The sequence below is a fragment of the Kogia breviceps genome, chromosome 10 (genome assembly GCF_026419965.1).
Source record: "Kogia breviceps isolate mKogBre1 chromosome 10, mKogBre1 haplotype 1, whole genome shotgun sequence".
Taxonomy (NCBI): domain Eukaryota; kingdom Metazoa; phylum Chordata; class Mammalia; order Artiodactyla; family Physeteridae; genus Kogia; species Kogia breviceps.
Genome location: NC_081319.1, coordinates 6,594,531 through 6,600,813, shown reverse-complemented (window position 1 = coordinate 6,600,813; position 6,283 = coordinate 6,594,531). Strand labels below are relative to the sequence as shown.

At 34.0% G+C, this 6,283-nt stretch overlaps 1 pseudogene; it reads left to right on the top strand.

Moving 5' to 3' along the window:
- Positions 1-4,280: 4,280 nt before the first annotated feature.
- LOC131763694 (26S proteasome regulatory subunit 10B pseudogene) lies at positions 4,281-5,450 on the top strand (annotated as a pseudogene).
- Positions 5,451-6,283: the final 833 nt, after the last annotated feature.

Sequence of the window (6,283 nt, the reverse complement as noted above, 5' to 3'; positions counted from 1 at the left end):
AGGACAGCTGACAGGCTTAGCCAAAGAGCACCTTGGGCATTCCCAAACATGTCCTCACCTCGCTAAAAACCAACAACAAACTGTACACATGCACTTAACAATGTGTAAAGTGTTGTTATATACTACCGTAAATTTTTCTCCTAAAGTGTTGGGACGACTTTCCTGGTCTTGCCATTGGCCAGTGGGTGTGTTGATAAACTAAAACCAACACTCTGTGCTTTAGGATACTTTACATGGAGCAGATGTTCACGCTGCTAAAAGGGGAATTTTTATGCCATCATTCTTTGAAAAACATAACTTGCCAAAATGAAGACAAGAAGAAGCAGTAAATCTGAATAGTCCTATATTCTTTAAAAAAAGACAAACAACTCTTTCTACACATTAAAAAAAAAACAGTGTTTTGTCACCAAAATAAAGAGGGAACATTTCTCAACATATTGAGATCAACACATCCCTGGCACCAAAACCAGACAAGGATACTATAAGAAAATAAAAGTACTGTACAATACCATTCATGAATAGAGATGCAAAAATACTCTATAAAATATTAGCAAATTGAATACAGTGATATATTTTTTTAAAAGGATAATCTGTCATGACTGAGTGAAGTTTATTTCAAAAATACCAGTATGGTATAACATTTAAATATCAATCAATACAGTTCACAATACTGAGAAAAATCATATCTCAAAAGATTTATTAAAAACATTTGATAAAATCAATAACTATCTATAAAAAATTCCTCAGCATTATGAATAGAAGGGAACTTCTTTAACTATATAATGAGTATGTATAAGATATCCACAGCTAACATCATAGTTAATGATGAAATACTGCATTCTTTCCTCTAGTGTTTGGGAACAAGATAAGGATGTCCACAATCTCATTCACAATCTTAGGGGGAAAAGCAAACAATTAGAATTAACAAGTGCAATTGTCAAGACCACTAGATACAGGATGAACATAAAAATTACTATATTTAAAAGAATTTCAATAATATAAATTATGTTCTTAAACTACAATATAATTAAGCTAGAAATCAGTAATAGATCTGGAAAGTCCTCAAATATAGGAAACTAAACAACACACTTCTAATTAACTTATGGATCAAACAAGAAATTACAAGGAAAATTACAAAATATTTTGAATGGAATGAAAATAAAAATACAGCACATCAAAATTTCGGGGATGCAGCTACAACTCTGCTTAGAGGGAAATTTATAGTAATACATGCTTATAGGAGAAAAGAAGAAGAGTTTCAAATCAATGACCTAGGTTTCTAACTTATTCTATTCAAAGTTATTCTAACTAAGAACAGCAACTTAACCCTAAAATAAGCAGAAAAAAAATAAAGAGAAAAAAACTTAAACAGCAGTGAAAGTGAAACAAAAAAGTAACAAAGCAAAGCAAAACTGATTATTTTAAAAAATTATTAAAATTGACAAACCACTAGTCAGACTAATCAGGAAAAAAAAAGATAACATAAATTACCAATATCAGGAATAAAAGGTCATGACCATAGATCCTACAGAGAGTAAAGGCTAATAGGGAATATTATATATAATATAATAATAGTATATACCAATAAATTCAGCAATTTTAATGAAATGGATAAATTTCTTGCAAGATACAAATTACCAAAGCTCACTCAAGAATAAATATATATCTTAACTAGCCCTATATCTAGTAAGAACTTCTTTTGTAGTTAAAATCCTTCCCATAGGGGCTTCCCTGGTGGTGCAGTAGTTAAAAATCCCCCTGCCAATGCAGGGAACACGGGTTCTAGCCCTGGTCCGGTAAGATCCCACATGCCACGGAGCAACTAAGCCCATGCACCACAACTACTGAGCTACTGAGCCTGCTCTCTAGAGCCCGCAAGCCACAACTACTGAGCCCCCATGCCACAACTACTGAAGCTGCGTGCCTAGAGCCCGTGCTCTGCAACAAGAGAAGCCACTGCAATGACAAGCCTGAACACCACAACGAAGAGTAGTCCCTGCTCACCGCAACCAGAGAAAAGTCCACATGCAGCAACGAAGACCCAACGCAGCCAAAAATAAATTAATTTTAAAAAAAACAAAAAACTTCCCACAAAGAAAAACTGCAGGCCCAGATGGTTTCATTGGTGAATTCTGTGAAACATTTAATAAAGATAACATCAGTTTTACATAAAATCTTCTGGAAAATCAAACAGAAGGAGAAATCACTCCCTAACAAATTCTATGAAGCCAGCATTAATCTGGTAGCAAAACCAGACAAACACGTTACAAGAAAAAGCAAAACAAAACTACAGATCAACATCTTTCATGAACATAGATGCAAAAAAATGAAGTTTAGTAAATCATAACTACAATATGTGAAAGGATCATGACCAAGTGGAGTTTATCCCAGGAATGCAAGGTTGGTTTTACATGTAACATTAATGTAATTCACCATACTTATGTAAGGAAAAGAAGAAGAAAAATGCATATTATCATCTCAAAAGATGTGAGGAAAAGGAAGAGGAAAAAGAAGAAAAGGAGGAGGAGAAGGAAGAGGGGACGGAGGAGGGGGAGTAGGAAGAGGAGGAAGCAGATGTAACAGCAGCATTTGACAGAATCCAACAACCATTCATAATAGAAACTCTAGGCAAACTAAGAATACACGGGAACTTCATCAACCCGATAAAGATGATCCATAAGAACATATAGCTAATATCACCTTACTGAGAGACTGAACACATTCCCCACAAAGATCAGGAGAGAGACAAAGAGGTCTGTTCTTACCACTTGTACAGGACATTATACTGGAGGTTCTATCCAGTGCGATAGGCCAGAAAAAACAAATAAGAGACATACAATTTCGAAAGGAAGAAATACAACTGTCTTTATTTGTAGGTAAAATTATAGTCTGTAGAAAATCCTACGGAACTTACCAAAAAAATGCTGGCATAAGTGAATTTAGAAAGGTTGCAGGATACCAAGTTAACATAAAACAAATAATTCTATTTCTATGTACCAGAAAGAAACAATCAGGAATTCATATTTTTAGAAAACAATATTAAGGATAGCATCAAAAATATAAAATACTTATCAAAAGTTTGAATAAAAGATACACAAGGCTAGTACCTCAAAAACTTCAAAACATTGCTAACAGAAATGATAGAAAACCTAAATAGATGGATAAATATACCATGTTTATGAATTGGCAAAATCAATACTAAGATAGCAATTCTCACCAATTCAATCTGTACAATCAATCAAAGTCCCAGGAGGTTTTTTTTTTTGTAGAAGTTGACAACTTGATTTTTAAATTTATATTAAAATGCAAAGGACCTTGAATACCCAAAATAATTTTGAACAAGAAGAACAAAGTTGGCGGACTTAGACTACTTGATTACAAGATTTATTATAAAGCATCTCTAATCAAGGCAATGTGGCATCTATGTAAACATACATCAGTGAAATAGAATGGAAGGTCCAGAAATAGACCCACATACCCATGGTTAATTAATTTTCAACAAAGGTGCCAAGGGAGTTCAATGGAGAAAGGATAATCTTTTCAAAAAATGGTTCTGGAACAGTTGCATATTTGGAAGTAAAAAATGAATAGATCATTATCATATCACACCATATATAAAAATTCACTCAAAATGGATCATAGATCTAGATGTAAAAGCTTACACTATAAAACTTCTAGAAGAAACCATGAGAGAAAATCTTAGTAATCTTATATTTGGCAAAAAAAAAAAAAAAAAAAAAAAAAAAAAAAAACCAAATAGGAAACAAAAGGCATAAACTATAAAAGAAAAAATAATTTAGTTGGTTTCCAGCAAAATTAAAAACACTTGCTCTTCAACAGATACTGTTATAAAAATGAAAAGGCATGTCACAGACTGAAAATATTTGCAAAACATAATCAACAAAGAATTTGTATGTATAATATATATTTTTTACATGTATAACTCAATAGTAAGACAAATGGCCAAATGAAAATGGTAAAAGATTTGAACTGACATTTCACCAAAGAAGATGGCAAATAAGTGCAGGAAAAGATGCCTCACATCATTAGTCATTAGGAGAAAGCAATTCAAAACCACACACAAAAAAAACAAACACACAATGAGATACCACTTCACAACCACTAGAATGGCTCAGATTTAAAAGACTGACCACTCCAAACGTTAGTGAGTATGTGGAGCAACCGGAACTTTCATACTCTGCTGGTGGGAATATAAAATGCTATGGTCACTTTGGAAAACAGATCATAGCTGCTTAAAAAGTTAAAAATAGTTTCCCATCATGGAGGACCCTAGAGATAAGGTGCTTCAGGACTACCACAAGCAGCTGCTGGAGCACAAAGAGATCGACGGCCGTCTCAAGGAGTTAAGGGAACAATTAAAAGAACTTGCCAAGCAGTATGAAAAGTATGAAAATGATGTGAAGGCCCTACAAAGCGTTAGGCAGATTGTGGGTGAAGTACTTAAGCAATTAACTGAAGAAAGATTCATTGTTAAAGCTACAAATGGACCAAGATACGTTGTGGGTTGTTGTTGACAGCTCGACAAACGTAAGCTGAAGACAGGAACAAGAGTTGTTTGGGATATGACTACACTAACTATCATGAGGTATCTGCCAAGAGAGGCAGATCCACTGGTTTACAACATGTCTCAGGAGGACCCTGGGAATGTTTCTTATTCTGAGATGGGAGGGCTGTCAGAACAGATTCGGGAATTAAGAGAGGTAATAGAATTACCTCTTACAAACCCATAATTATTCCAACATGTAGGAATAATACTTCCAAAAGGCTGTTTGCTATATGGACCACCAGGTAGAGGAAAAACACTCTTGGCATGAGCTGTTGCTAGCAAGCTGGATTGCAATTTCTTAAAGGTTGTATCTAGTTCTATTGTAGACAAGTACATTGGTGAAAGTGCTCGTTTGATCAGAGAAATGTTTAATTATGCCAGGGACCATCAGCCATGCATCATTTTTATGGATGAAATAGATGCTATTGGTGGTCATCGGTTTCCTGAGGGTACTTCAGCTAATAGAGAGATTCAGAGAACTTGAATGGAGCTACTGAGTCAAGTGGATGGATTTGATACTCTACATAGAGTTAAAATGATCATGGCTACAAACAGGCCAGATACAGTGGATCCTGCTTTGCTTCGTCCAGGCAGATTAGATAGAAAAATACACTTTGATTTACCAAACGAACAAGCAAGGTTAGATATATTGAAAATCCATGCAGGTCCAATTCCAAAACATGGTGAAATAGATTATGAAGGAATTGTGAAGCTTTCAGATGGCCTTAATGGAGCAGAACTTAGAAATGTTTGTACTGAAGCGAGTACGTTTGCAATGCTTGCTGATCATGATTTTATAGTACAGGAACACTTCACGAAAGCAGTCAGAAAAGTGGCTGATTCTAAGAAGCTAGAGTCTAGGTTGGACTACAAACCTGTGTAATTTACTGTAAGGTTTTTGATGGCTGCATGACAGATATTGGCTTAATGTAAAAATAAAGTTAAGGAAAATAATGTACGTATTGGCAATGATCTCATTAAAAGTGTATGAATAAAAATGTTATGAATAACATTGTAAAAATTAGTAATTCAGTAATTCTACTTTTAAGAAGTATGGAAGAAATTTGTATGTTTGTTAATTTGTATTTATTGCAGCAGAAGTTATAAAAGAAGAGTATGTTGAAGCTTTTCATATTTGCTGTATATTTTGTAAAACCTTGAAAATGGTTTGAGGCAGTAGTATCAGATAGCATTTCTTATGACTTATTTTATATCATCTGTTTTCCTCATCCCAAAAAGTTTAATAAAATCTGTTTGATTCAGTTCTCCTACAAAAAAAAAAAAAGTTAAAAATACCTCTTCCTTTCCAATTTGGATTTCTTTTATTTCTTTTTATTCTTTGATTGCCATGGCTAGGACTTCCAAAACTATGCTGAATAAAGGTGGTGAGAGTGGACATCCTTGTCTTGCTCCTGATCTTAGAGAAAATGCTTTCAGCTTTTCATCATTGAGTATGATGTTAGTTGTGGGTTTTTCATATATGGTCTTTATTATGTTGATGTATGTTTCCTCTATGCCCACAAAACTGTCACTTTTTGCAGATGACATGATACTATACATAGAAGGTCCTAAAGACCCTACCAGAAAACTACTAGTGCTCATCAATGAATTTGGTAAAGTTTCAAGACACAAAATTAATATACAGAAATGTTTTGCATTTCTATACATTAACAATGAACTATCAGAAAGAGAAGTTAAGAAAACAATCCCATTTGC